Raw genomic sequence first — 15,102 nt, 5'->3', positions numbered from 1 at the left:
GACGAAAACATCATTTAAATGTGATTAAAATTTCCAGCTAGGGACAGAAATAATGTTAACTAAGATTCTCATTTCTTTCAATTTAGCTGGAGGGGAGGGCACAGAATCAAACACAGGTTGCCATTAGGAATTCATTTCTGAGGCGTTAATTTCTGAAGTGTATAGTCAGTTGTTCAAAAAGTTCACTGGCATTGTTCAGAAAGTTTTTCCGTGGCCAAAGACTCCGTTCTGTTCACCTAAAACCAAACAATACCATCAAAAGCAGCCGTGAAGCACTATTCTTGAGTACTGTGAGCCTCGTCTGTTGACTACAGGTTCACAGCAGCCGACAATTTGGAGGACGCTGGCTTTAGTCTAGCTTACCATGGACTTATAGTGATCTGTCTGAATTTATAAAGGATAAAAAATAAATATCCATTGTTTGGCTCTGTAAATGTATAATGGCACCCAAAATATCCTCCATTCCATGCAATCGCGAAATCCTACTCTATATTTACATTTCTTTAAAAAAACCCAGCATTTTCAAAATCAATAGTTTTGATTATTTGAAGATAGAAAGCACTCGTATTGATCTGGACAAAAATATTTTCAAGGATATCGGGAACTAGAAAGCTGATAGGGCAACAAGTTATCAGTATTGAACAAAACAAAGCAGCACTCAGTGCTCCTCATGAACAACACACATTCAAGACTATCACTTCAGTCAGGCAAATAACGAATACTTAATTTACTGGCATTAATGTAATTTGCAGAAAACCATATGGTTTCTTTAAAAAAACATTAAAAACACACTCAACTTTAAATAATTAAATGTTTAGAAAGATCAGAGAACAGAAAATCTCTGTCACACATGAATTGTAAAGACTAAAGGGTTCTAGCTTAGATGTACTGTGCTTGTATGTTGTGTGACTGCAATAAAGCATGTATAGCATAACTTTATAGAATTATTGCATGACTAATACCAATAATATTGCTATTTGCCACGTATGAAAATATTAATTCACAGATATAGTAATCAAATGAAATGTGGCCTACAAAATGTTTCCATTAAGTCTTATTATTAATAAATTATAATAATTACAATAATAACCATCATCATTATCATAATCACCATAATAATGAGCATCATAATCATCATAACAAGAACATATCTGTGAGTCCTGGTGTAATCTTTAATGATTCAAATGAACCAAAATAATATAAAGCTTTGATCTCCTTTCTCATGGAATTCTCATAGTTTTTCTTATTTCTCAACATAACATTTTTATAAACAGCAATTCAATCTAATTTCTTTCCAGACTCCAGAAATTCCATTGAATGATTTGATAAAAATTTGTTGTTGTTGTTTTTTTAGACGAACGATATGTATCTGAGACCTCAGTTGCTCGTTATCAAGCGAACAGCAAAGCAGGAAGCAGCAGGAAGCTGTTCTGAAAGCCGAGGCATTTCTCTCGAGCGTTGCCACGGGAAGGTATTAGACGGTGTTTGTTATCACAACTGACATTCACTCCACACATTGGCTGCACTCTCACACTGAGCATATCATCGCTAAACCGCGCCGCTCGAAAAGCTTATCCCACTTCCTCCTACGACATGGCAAAGATTTGCCGTCCGTGTGTGATATTCTCAGGTTTGTTCACAGCAGAGCATGCATTCTGAAGCGGTAGTATTAGTAGCAATGCTTCGTTCTTTGGGCGACAGAGTGCTCCCATGCTTAGGGAAGTGGGCTTAAAACGCTAAGGTTGTGGGTTTGATCTCATAGCTCGGGTATTGCTGTTGTCCCCGTCTAGCAAGGTACTTAACCTGAAATGCTTTAGTCAAAATTTCCAGCTGTGCAAATGGATGGTGTGCTCTGTATAAATGTCTGTATAAATGTATAAAATCTGTTGTATAAAATGTCTAAATGCAATGGCAGGCACTCTAAAATAAATGTATTCACGAAATAAAAAATTGTTCAAGTGCTTATTGCCAATGTTTGAAGTGTACGACAACGATCACGGGCATTATGAAAAGGAAATTTGAATTCTGTCAATTATTTTATTCAAACTACTTTGTGGTTCTCTTAAAATATATGATGTGGAGGGGGGGGGTGCGCATGATCTAGTGCATGAATGGGGGGGTCCTGTGAAGGCACAGCTCTAGTGCATGGGTGGGTGTCCTGTGAAGGCACAGCTCTAGTGCATGGGTGGGTGTCCTGTGAAGGCACAACTTTACTGCATGAATGGGGTCCTATGAAGGCACAGCTCTAGTGCATGGGTGAGCATGCTGTGAAGGCCCAGCTCCAGTGCATGGGTGGGTGTGCTGTGAAGGCACAGCTCTAGTGCATGGGTGGGTGTGCTGTGAAGGCACAGCTCTAGTGCATGGGTGGGTGTCCTGTGAAGGCACAGCTCTAGTGCATGGGTGGGTGTCCTGTGAAGGCACAGCTCTAGTGCATGGGTGGGTGTCCTGTGAAGGTACAGCTCCAGTGCATGGGTGGGTGTGCTGTGAAGTCCCAGACATTTTGGGCCCCATGCAACCTGGGGCCCCAGAGTCATCACCAGTTTTCACCACATTAACTGCGTCTCTCACCAGGGTGACGCATAACCGGCCGTAGTCCAGACTTAGGGAAAATACAGTCAAGATCATTGCTAATAATAATAATAATAATAAATAGGTTTTTTTCTAATAGAGTACACTGAGAGCAGTCAAACACGCCACAATAATATGATGTAAAAGAGAAAAGTACCAGAACAAAATGTTCCACGCAAACATAACCTGTCAGCACACGGCTTGTACTAATGGACCCTGGAGCTTTTTACCTCTGCTAATCCGAGGAAATAAAAAGCTGGAATGTAAATTAAACGGTATCTGTCCACGGAACTGCTTATTCCTCTTTCACAGACCTGAAATGAGTCCAAAACTGGAGGATCAGAAATTCAGAAAAGCGTTTCTTTTACAATATTTCATTGTCATTATCAACTGGCTTAATTGACATGACAGCCAGAAACGAAGACAGAAAGCCAAAGTAAGAAACAAGAAAAAGAAAAGACCGTTGGAAATTTTAAACGGTTGAAACTTGAAAAAAGACAATCGGGGTTCTTTTCTCTATTCGGTTATTAAGTGTATCACATCTCTTCTTTCTGCGAAAACCTTTGACTTGATTGTCCGTTCTCTCATCTGTTGGTTACTCCCTGAAGGCAGACAGTGGAGGTGAGATGGTAGGGTAGATCTATTCCATCCCACACTTGTTTCTGTTTTGTTACCTGAACGAAAATCAGCCTCAAGAGCTGTAGCATTCTCAACTGTAATATTTCAGTAGGAACAGCATACCGTTTGCTGGCATTAGCTGAGAATTGATTTACCTTTTTTCAGGGAAACATTCAAATTCAAGTTCAAATTCAGCTTTATTATCCCATCAGGGAAATTATATACATGAAAGACAAAGGAAAGACACAAAAATAAAATTTCAACCCAGCCAATGATCAAGGGTTCAGTGATACACTGTTGAATGTCCAGTGTTCAACACTAACAGTGTCAATTCAACTCTAACAGTGTTAATTCAACTCTAACAGGTAACAGTCAGTCCTCATTGGGGCAGATAGTGTTGAATTAACATGGGACATTTTACTGTAGGGGGATAGGATATGTCAAAAGACGGGTCAGTGTTGCACTGAATCTAAATATTGTTTCAACTCTGTAAAGTTACACCCACAGCATCAATAAAACACAGTGCTTCTTAAAATATGTATTTGTGTTTTAGGTTTTTCATTGGATTTTTATCAATATGTGTGATTTGTTCACTTCATTGCAACTGTACATTGGAGACAGCTAAAATGTCTGCTTGCATACAATGCCCACGGTGTGTTAACACTAGTACTGTACTTACTGGACGCTTCTGGTTTGGATGTTGACAAGATTGATATTTAAACATTTTCACAGTTGTATCTTTTATTCATGTTTTACTTATTTTGTCCTTGTACAGCCAGGATGGCCACGATATTACATTCTGAACAGTATTCCCCGAAGTTTGACTGAAAATAAATTCTGCACCTGATTTGTCGGTTTAGATGTGAAAAATCATCTTTTGCACTAAGAACACTTCATGGTGCAAAAGCCAATATAACGCTGGATGATGGTGCTCAAAATCAGTTACTGACTTGTGTACCTACAAAATTCACAGTAACATTTTCTAGTTGTTCACAGTCCACAACAGTGATTTTTTTTTTCCAGTACTGAAAGTGCTTTTCATGAACACAACCCGCTTGTATTCAATCTCAAACTATTCATCGCTACATTATTTCCTAGTCGTAAAATGGAACATTTTGTAAGAGCTAATTTGACACAAGCTCATTCATACAATTATCAAAGTATTGCTGATATACCTAGAATTTTCAGAGTACATTTTAAATATTTCATACTTTTTATGTCATTGTATACATCATTTTGTAATTGCAGCAGTGAGCCCTGATTATACTGTCAGATTTTGCATACTTAATGTCACTCTTCTAAATCTAACTTGACAGATGTGCCTTGTATGCAGAGAGCAAAGAGGAAAGCAACATGTTCACTGAATTTATTTTCTTAGTGATGTTTAAAGCCATGTTTACATCACTGGCATAGGCATGGGTGGGCCAGGGTGGGCATGGATGGGCATGGGTGGGCATGGGTGAGTCAGGGTGGGCATGGGTGGGCCAGGGTGGGCATATGTGGGCATGGGTGTGTCAGGGTGGGCATGGGTGGGCATGGGTGAGTCAGGGTGGGCATGGGTGGGCATGGTTGAGTCAGGGTGGGCATGGGTGGGCATGGGTGTGTCAGGGTGGGCTAGAGTGGGCATGGGTGAGCCAGGGTGGGCATGAGTGGGCATGGGTCAGTATGGGTGAGCCAGGGTGGGCATGGTTGAGTGAGGGTGAGCATGGGTGGGCCCAATGCAATGTTTTTGATGAATCTTTTTGACAATCAATTTGTTCACTGTTAAAAATATGAACAGTCCACAATCACAAGTTCCCCCGCCAATCGAACCCCGCCAGAGTGTGGTGTTAAATACGAACGCTTACTCTGACTGAACTGAAGAGGGAGAGGACGTCCAGGTCGTGCTGTAGCATGAGCCCTACATCTGACTGTAACTTGGCTGAGCCGTCAATTTTAGTTCACCCCCCCTGATCGCCCCCCCCCCACAACATCCATGCTTTATTTGATCTTTGAAGTCATGCTTATTGACTTCATTTCTCATGTGTATTATTTACATACACATCTGCCTGGGGAGAAATAATACATCTGTTTTCTGATATTCTCCTGTTCTATTGTAAAAAGGGCAGGCTGGCTCGAGGTGAAATAGGACTAACGTATTATCCGTTTTCTTTAAAACATCTTATATACGCTGAGAAACGGGGAGACTGTCCTTGCCCTTTCTTAGCCTTAATGTCCTGCATGCAATAACAGCATTTTGATGGGAGGAAAAAAATTCGGGAGAATTAGAGACAGAAAAGCGTGTTCCTCTCAGACGTTAACGAGGAGACAGTAAATCTCTTCCCGCGGTGAACCTCCCAGGCCGGATGAAAATTTCAGAAATTAATTACCGGGCCCTAATTCATTTCATAATTGCTTATTTGTAGCTCAGTGTCATCAATATTTAGCTTCTTCTTTTTTTTTTTTTTTTTTTTTTTTTTTTGTATGCCAGTTGAAGAAATGCAACATTTCCCGTCTGTAGTTAGAGCTGAGACGAGCATGCTGTACGCATTGCGCAGAACTGAGACACCTGTTCCTCTTCGCGCAGGAGCAGGGCACCAAGCAAAGTGTCGCCACGTGGGGGGGGACGAGACCCAACCAGATCAACTAAATGCATGGTCAGCCCTAAGGGGGGGGGGGGGGGGGGGGGGGGGGGGGGCCTAAACGAGAACACTGCTGTGGCCTCAAAGTGCTCCAACATAAATCACACTCGCCGGTTAAACTCAAATTGTGGGAATGAATGAATGAATGAATCATTAGATTTATATAGCACTTTTCCGAACGCTCAAAGTGCTTTACAGTGATAGGCAAGTGGGAGACTCACCTACACATGTGTAGCACCCACCTAGGGTGATGCGCGGCAACCATTTTGTGCCAGAATGCTCACCGCACACATTAGCTGGAGGTGGAGAGGGACAGAGCATTTTTTTTAGCCAGTTAAAAATCAGGGGATGATTAGGTGGCAATTTGAGAGAGCCAGGAAAGGGAATTTAGCCAGGACACCGGGCGCAGGGATGGGGTTGTGGCCCTAATCGGCTGTGCAGTGTGGAGTTTGCGCCGGCGGCTAGCTCCGGCTAGTGTGATGAGCCAGCGAGAACCCCGCCCTCCCTGGCAGTTAGATTACCGCCAACTATGCCGTCGCCGCCCCACCGGGCTTCCCGCCACAGATGACATTCCCGCCACAGTCAGGGCTCGATGGCGGACTCTGGGTAGTGGGGGTGTTGCACCAGGGACCGGGGCGTTGTTTTGGCACCCCCACCTTGGGAGTCCATCTACCCCGTCACTGTCAGACTCCATTAATCTGCCACGTTTGTCTGACAGGACAGTGTAGAAATATTATCCTGATATTTATGTATAATTTAGGGGGGTGGATAGGTTTTGGGGGGGGGGGGCTCCCAAATCAAGTCCTGCTTTGGGCCTCCTTAAACGCTAAGGCCTGCACTGACCATTCGAAGAAAGAAAGGTAATTTAAAAAAATGTCAGATGATAGAATTAGTGTTTGATACCAACGTAATTCATGATATTTAATAATGCGCATAGCTGTCAGTGCATGCCGCATGATCTGCATAAGAAATTACTCTTCGAATGGGGGTCAGGGAGAGTTCGCTGCTTCAGAGCTCTCCCACCCTCTCATTTCAAAGCATCAAATTATTATAGTCTTCGTGCTATGACAATCAAACACAGGACGGCAATAATAGATTTTCATTGAAGTGCATTTTATATATATATATATATATATATATATATATATATATATATATATATATACATATATATATATATACATGTATATATGACTCTGTGTACAGGCATAGGTCTCATTTCAGTGTTGAGGGGGACCACCTTGTCTTGCATAGTCCAACGTCAGGTCTCACAAGCATACTAGTGTTTATATGCAAATATTGGGGAAGACACGTCGCCCTGATTCCCCCCAAACTAACGCGTACGACTCTGTTTACATACAAAACTGTCAATAACTCAAATTGCAATATTGCAAATTGTAATGCACACAGACAAGTAGTGATGTTTAAAATAGCATTGATGAGTGGGATTAGTTGCCATGTTATATCACACTGTGATACATACATGAGTAATTCAATGCCCAAAAGAAGGTTACGCCACTGCACTGCTCTCCCAGCAGGGCCTGTGTATTTGTCATGCACTGTAAGCCATACGCGTTCAAGGGATTAGTCATTCCTTTGAACCTTTTCCAAATGATTCTCACGTCATGCATCAAAAACTAGCGAACCAGTCTAACAAAGGCTGTAGATTTTAGCACTATACTAATGTGGATTATGATTACATAAAAATATGAAATGTAGGAAAAGTACGGCCATCCTAAATGCAAGATGCACACCGCCCCCCCCCCAACCTGATCACCCCCCCCCCACCGCCACCATATGGTTCGTGATCACCGCAATCACCATCTCCAAGCCACAGAATTAACCCTTTCCAACACTGACACCCAGTGGCGGGTGGTGGGGGGGGGGGGGGTGGGGGTTAGGATGATTTCAAGGGCCCTGACTGAAAGGGGCCCTCAAAAAAATATTAGAACACGTGAGGTGGTGGGGCCCAACACAACACATTTTCATGGGAGCCCCAAATCCCTGGTGGTGTCCCTACTGACACCTAATTATCATAGTAATCATGCATTAACAGCAACTGCATAAATCTCCCACATAAAATATTATTGAATTAAATTATTAATAAAAACCGCATTGCTACAGTGAGTGGGTCTCGACCACTGGAAGTGAATGTTATGCAGGCAGAGAGCGAGGGTACTCTGGCACAGAAGGAGTCTCCTGGAGGTCCTCCTGCGTTCCTGCCACAGACACTTCCTGTTCCTGTCCTTAAAAAGCAAATTAAAAATTTTGTCCATGTTCCCATGCGTGCCTACTTAAGAGCACAACAAGGCTGGTGATCCCACGCTGCCCAGTCTCTGAACAGTCAAACTGACACTGAAGCCGACTGGAAACTAGAAGGCCCGTACCGCAGCTTTCAGTTAACTCCATTTTGCTCATCGAAAATCCGGTCCACCTCACGGGCCGCACGTCACAACCCTTTCGATCGGGCTCCCTAAGAAGATTTGACCGAGCGAAAACAGCTGGAACGCAGCTGCAGTGGACGGGGGGGGGGGCTCTAATGTACCATTAACTCACGGCCCTGACGGGGGAAATGACGATCTCTTATGGCCCTTAAACCGCCGGCTGGAAGGTCACATGGACCCGTGATGTAATCCAGCGGGATGAGCGTAATAGCCCGGAGAATGCCAAACGCGTCCGACGATAAACGACGAGCGTCTTACATTAAGAGATTTGCAATTTGCTTTGTGTTTTTTTACGGTTGTTTCTGCGGTGTCGTTTAGAGCTGGCAAGAGGTAAACTGTGTTTTGCCTTGCTGTCGAATTCAGGGGATATTTGGTGTTTTGAGTGTTTTCTAGAACACTAGTTCTTTATGGATTCCTGGAAACCATTCTCTCGGCATTGAACACTCATGAAACAAATGCTTTATTGATATGGAACCTTTGCAGACAACGGATGTATTACAGGTGGGATGTTTTAGTAGAGTTCTTAAAGTTTTGTTTAATCCAGTTTTACCAAGATTATTCATTTTTCTCTCAGTTTGGATTTCAGTGCCGTGTAGACTACAGATAAAAGCACCCCGTTCTCAGAATGTCTCAAGATGACAATGCCCTGGTCCACAGAATAGGAATAGCTGTCCAATAGGTGAAGAGCAAGGCAATGACATCATCCATATGTCATCGTCCTCTCGGTCAGCAGGTCTGAGCTAAACTGGGCATTAATGGGATATTCCAGGACTATGGCAACAACTGAGTGTTAGTTGACTGACAATTATTACGAACTATATACTATCTCTGGTTATGCCCTTTTCAAGACAATAGCGTCCAAAAACCTTTTCTTCTACTCCACAGCCTTCCCCTGTATTCTGACCATTGTATTAAAAACAAATAAAAATTGTCAATCAAAAGAACAAGCCTATGGGACCTGTAGCAATAAGCTAGTAAAAAAAAGCGGTGAACTGCAAAAGTGGTCCCAACAGCTGGAAATCCCGCCAACCAATCTAATCAATGGAGAGCCAATAGAAATTACTAGTAATCTGAGCCAATCAGGTTGTAGTTTCATGCCCCCTATACATCTGATTCGACCACCCCTGCTTCTGTGTGTTTCAGCTGGCTGATCCCTACTTAGGTTTTCCCGCTGAAACACACAGACACAAACGACTAGGTTAGCCCCACGAGTGCGGCAGCAATGAGGAAGAACCAGCAGTGGCAGCCAGTGAGGAAGAGCCAGCAGCGGCAGCCAGTGAGGAACAGCCAGCAGCAGCAGCCAGTGAGGAAGAGCCAGCAGCAGCAGCCAGTGAGGAAGAGCCAGCACCGGCAGCCAGTGAGGAAGAGCCAGCACCGGCAGCCAGTGAGGAACAGCCAGCAGCAGCAGCCAGTGATTAGCAATGAGAAGCAAAGCTGTGGTGAAGGCTGTACAGTAAGTGAGGCTGGTGCTCTCCCACGGCCTACGACGCTTCTGATTGGCTAAGGCAACTGGAGTGCTGAACGGACAGCAGCAATGAATGTTCTAGAACCAGACGATGGAGCAACCCAGCTCATCGTCACAGCCCTCCATCGCTGATACACTCCTTATCCACAGCCTGGGGTGGTTTGAGAGCTGAACTGAAAAAAAAAATTTTTTTTAAACCCAGCTTCTTTTAGTAAAATGCAACAATGCTGTGAGCTGATGAATTTTTTTCTCTCTTCCTCCTCTCCACAGGGTTTACAGAAACACGCTGTAGAAAGTGCCAAAGGGCTGTGTAGACCCATAAAGCACCACAAGAGAATGTCCTGAAGCGACGTCTTTTCCGAGTTATAACAGGACACTCTCTCTCTCTCTCTCTCTCTCTCTCTCTCTTTCTCTCTCTCCCAGCGTGGTTCTGCTGGAAGTCACCCAATCCATATTTCAGTTCAGGAGAAACATTTCATCAGAAGTGGAATTATGTGGTCGATATGTCCACTGCCCTGCAGGTTATCCTGTCAGTATAATGAAACTAAATACATGCATAATTAACACCGCAGATCAATAGACATGCACAAGTGCCCAGGTCAGGTCAAGCAGGCGAAAGACAGACTTGTAAAGCTGTACAAGTAAAAGAAAATCTATATCTTTTCAGCTGTATAGGGAGCTTAAATGCACTTTTCTTTTCTTTTTTTTAAAATCAAATACTGGACGAAATTTCAAGCATTGATAGCAAATAGGGAACAAGTGGCAGTTGGGTACTTTTAAAGCAATGTGAATTCTTTTTACAGTTTTAATAAGCATCACCCATGAGCACCTAATTACACTTTATCTAAAAGTGCCGAATCTGAAACTGTTTAAACAATGTTATCTGTGCGCTTCACATTAAATAATTTAAATGACAACAAAGAGATCAGATCCCCCCCCCCCCCCTCCCCATTATGACTGAAATAGCAAAAAATTTAATCTGAATAATAAAAGGCAGAGGTTCATGGGATACATAAAGTACTGAGGATTCAGCTGCTAATGGGAGCTCTGTTATTTCAAATGGAATGCATGCTAATCAGAAATTTTAAAAACAGGTTTGGGATAATTATTGAATAAATGTTCAATCTGTCCCTCTCCCTTTTGTAGCTAAATAGCTGTTCTAAGGCACATACCAGAACAGTGTATTAAGCTAAAGTACTGACTTAATAGGCTAGTACTTACTTTCTCTTAATAGTTCTGAACACCAGTCAGTGAAGGAACCATCAACCTCACATATGGAATGAGATGTAAACGAATGCTCTCTGGAATCCTTTTGCCACTGAGAGGGAATGTGTTGGCAAATCCAACTGCATCCAAGGAATTCTAAAGCATTCACCAGCGTGAAAACAACTGCAGGGACCGAACAGAATTCCCTAAACCCGGGCGCATTTTCTGTAATATCCAGCTCGTGGTCACAGAAATTACATTGACTTTCTGCACCAGTAACAAATACATACATCAACCAAAATGCTATCACATTATGCTTATACAGACTTAATAGGGGGAAAAAATACATATTCAAGCAGGGAATATATATATTTTTAAAACAAGCAATGCAATTGTTGACCTACTTTATTGGACGTATGCTTTCTAGCGGTTTGACAGTGCGTTTCCTTTTAGCCATTCAAGAACTGGACAAAGTTACGCTGTGAGACTAAGTACAGCACTAAACAATGAACTTCAAATCTAAGAGGAGTAAAAGGTGGTTCTTTGCCTGTGATCTCAGACTTTTCATTATTTCAACTCCATTGAGATGGTGTTATATAGTCTACTAACGCAATTCATGCCTTGCCTTTTACTTCACCGTTATGGAATATGATACTGTTTTCCAGGGACATAGCCTAGCATCATACCGGCATCCTTGTCTGCATCACTACTGTAGATAACATTGCAGCGTTTCATACTGCTTTATTACAATGATGTGCACCGCGCCAAGTAGCCTACACGCTGTATTATTCAAAGGCAGTGGGCATGTAGGTCATTTAAAAATGTACCTTATATAAAGCGTGAACGTTAATGAATTACTGATACGCTAAACGCTGTGTTCCTGCAAGTTCACATCATGAAAAGACGTACTATTTTGGCATGCGGCCAAAATCAGTCTTCACTCCGCTGTGGCTGTGGATGTAGGCTATGCTGCGACCTATACGGTAGGCTGCTTATTCTTACTCTTATTCATATATACTCAGAATACGATTTCCGGCATTTGTATAGCCCTCAGACATACAACAAATAAGAAAAACTACTGTTTAATGCAGTCCACTGTGAAGTGTGACCGTAAATTAAGTGTGTGATGTGTGGTGATTTTTTTCCGTACTGAAGCTATATGCTGTAACTACTCGCTGATGGGTCTTCAGTAATTTTCGAGGTAGGCTGCTTATGATATAAGAATGTACGATTAGTTACAGCGTCCGTTACTGCGTGGGCTTTCTCGTTTGACTTAGCGGACACCAGTGACCATAGGCTATTTGGCATAGCCTACTGTACAACAGGTGAGGAACATTTTCAAGCATTTTAAGAAAAGAATCATAACATTATGAACATAATTACATCTGAAAAATCTGCAAATACACGTTTGTTTCTGGTAGTCGTTTCATTGGTATTGGTCTGTTTAATTCAAAATATATCCTCTAGTAGTCGCAGTCATAATTTAGCTTGACCTATTTATGGTAAGCATTCACCAAACTTTCAGTCAAGTTTCAGACTTGGCAATCCGCCACTATTCTGCGCAAGTAGGCTACTGTGAGTTGCAACCTCTAATTGAAAATAGACCGACAGTTCTTGAATTCACGCGATTTCTTTCCTTGTCATTGTGCAAGTGTGAAAAATAACAACTCTTCGGCCACGTTAAATATCCTCACAGCTGAACAGAACATCTGTATGAGTGAACTGTTTAGGCAATTGAATGTCTTACCGAACATTCGTACCGGTTGGCTGGACGGGTTTCTATGCGGATACAACAGACAGCGGAGTTGTTTCATACATAGCAAATGATGTAACTCATAATTATTGTTTTTTTTATTTCCTGCTTTTGCATTATCATTCCCAGTTATTTAAAATATTGATTGAAAGCATTCTAACTCAATTATTCGGCTGTGCGAATAATTCAGTGAATTTAAATAGAAGTGGAGAAACTCGTAGCCCATGCTCTTGATGAGGGTGCGAGAAAAAAAAGATAGTTTCAGTACTTAGCCTACCTGAATGTGCCATCTCGTCGTTTCTCAAAGTCACGGTTTCCTGGAGAACAATCAAACATCCCGAAATGCAAATTAAATGCTTGTGAAAATTATGCCCACTACGAAGTGCAAGTGAAAACTGCAGGATTTACGAAAGCCACTTCCATCTCAAGTATTCCACGTCCCAATCAGTGACACATAAAAAATGCATTTAAATCTTACAAATAGCATTTTAACTCATCTTTTAATTTAGTTCTAGTTTTAAACAGTGAAAAAAGTATTTTGGCTTTCAAGGCTTCATGACGGAATCGTGTCAAATTCAAATAAAAAAGCACAACATTCCTCACTACTGTGATGCTACAAATCACTGTCAAATCTCTTAAAAGCCTGGTTTTCCGTACTCCCCCCTCCTCCTCCTCCTCCTCCTCTCTCTCTCTCTCTCTCGCTCTCACTCTGCTGCACTAATGGGTGCAGATTTGGATTAAAAGTGTGCGATGCGTGTGTTTATGAGCATGTGAATGAGTGGTGTGACGATGCCATTTTGTAGGTTAATATATAAATATGAAATACATGCCAAATATTATCATTCTTGGCTGACAGAGACCGTCCATTCTCTTTTTCTTTCTTTTTTTGCACTTGCCATTTGGATTCCTTTTGCTGGCTGAACTACCTGCACATGTATGATATAGTATACAATGGACCGGGGCTTGCTTTTAATGGTATGTAAAGTACTCTGTAATCATGGGTGCACATAAACACAATACACAATAAAAATGCTCAGTAATGAATCAACTCTCAGAGTGCCTATGGTCCCTACTGGACTCAAATGTACTTTGTTAGAGCTGGATCACCAATGGATATTTTACGGTCTCTACCGGGATTTTTGTCCCACAGTGCCATGCCAAAATAAAATATACTTTAATATGCATTTTGTTTGGACATTTTTACTATGAATTTTTATACTTTTGAGCAAATTATATTAACTGCAAACATACGCTTTCATTCTTCTCTGTCCATTGGGCTGTTATTACATCTGCCCAGTGATAGAGATAAAAGTGTTAATGGAGGAACGAAAAAATTAACAATAATTTGTGCATTAAAAATAAATAAGTGGAAGGGAGCACAAGAATTGTGTGATTTCAGGGAGAGGGGAGTCATTGCCAGAGCTGAGTTTCCTGCCCTTATCCTCAGTGAAACCATGCATAAGTAAGCACGGCTTTTGTGTTTTTAAAGCAAAAAAAAAAAAAAAAAAAGTTTGCCGTCGAAAAACTATTAATTTTTCATGAACGGAGGAGATGCTCCAGGATTTTTGACATCAACACATAGCCCTCGGTGTCATAAAACCGTCTCCGGTTCCGTTTTATGCTAGCATTCAATGCAGGAAGTGAGCCGGAGCAGACCTCCATGTTTTGCCCGGCTACTTATTGTAAGCCCTAAGTACATTCTCCACCTCCACCCCCACCCCCACCTCCACACAATCGCCCCCCCCCCCCCCCAAAATACGTGGTTGTCTGTATTTTATTCCCCTCCTCATCTGTTCACCCTAGTTCCTGCACTTTTATTTTTGGCTGGACCGCAACAGCGGGGCCAGCCCTACAAACGCGAATGTCTGTGACTGAGTGAGTGATGAAGTTACCCCATTGGTCGGCCGAGTTATGAAGTTACACCATTGGTCGGCCGAGTTATGAAGTTACTCCATTGGTCGGCCGGTCCAGCCATATACTAGGTTTTGACCTGGTCTTGTTTTTCCCACCGCTAACGTTAGCACTGCTAGCTACTCAAGGTGCAGTAAACCTCTCTCAGCTTCCCTTTAACCTTTTGTCGTAGTCTCGGTCAAACTATAAAATAGTCCGTAAATAGTCTCGCTGTTGGGAGCTGCTCCATTGCTTGATGATTTGCTGTGGCATGTTTAGCATAATACGTACACATTTACATAAATAAATACATAAAGTGGCCTACCAATGGGAAGCTAGTTTATGTTGTGTTCCAGAAATACAGAACAGAGAGGGAAGCATTCTGTGAAAATAGGCTACTCAGCATTCTATAAGGACTAAAGACCAAGAACACCCCCAAAAGGTATTGCTCACATACAACCAAACCTTTTGTTTGTCAGTTCGTTTCCTCTCAGTTGGCACACTTCCTGCTCCAAATCAGATCAGTGTCCAACCTGA

General features: G+C 42.1%; 1 protein-coding gene across 1 annotated transcript in view; it reads right to left on the bottom strand.

Moving 5' to 3' along the window:
• Nucleotides 1-13,282, bottom strand: part of grm6a (glutamate receptor, metabotropic 6a) — a 64,970-nt gene extending 51,688 nt beyond the window's left edge. Inside the window, exon 1 of the mRNA XM_035381087.1 lies at nucleotides 12,953-13,282. The gene's annotated coding sequence lies outside the window, so the exon portion shown is untranslated. The remainder of the gene's footprint in view (nucleotides 1-12,952) is intronic.
• Between the last annotated feature and the right edge of the window lie 1,820 nt (nucleotides 13,283-15,102).

Source organism: Anguilla anguilla, chromosome 11 (assembly GCF_013347855.1).
Source record: "Anguilla anguilla isolate fAngAng1 chromosome 11, fAngAng1.pri, whole genome shotgun sequence".
Classification (NCBI taxonomy): domain Eukaryota; kingdom Metazoa; phylum Chordata; class Actinopteri; order Anguilliformes; family Anguillidae; genus Anguilla; species Anguilla anguilla.
This window is presented reverse-complemented; position numbering and strand designations above follow the sequence as displayed.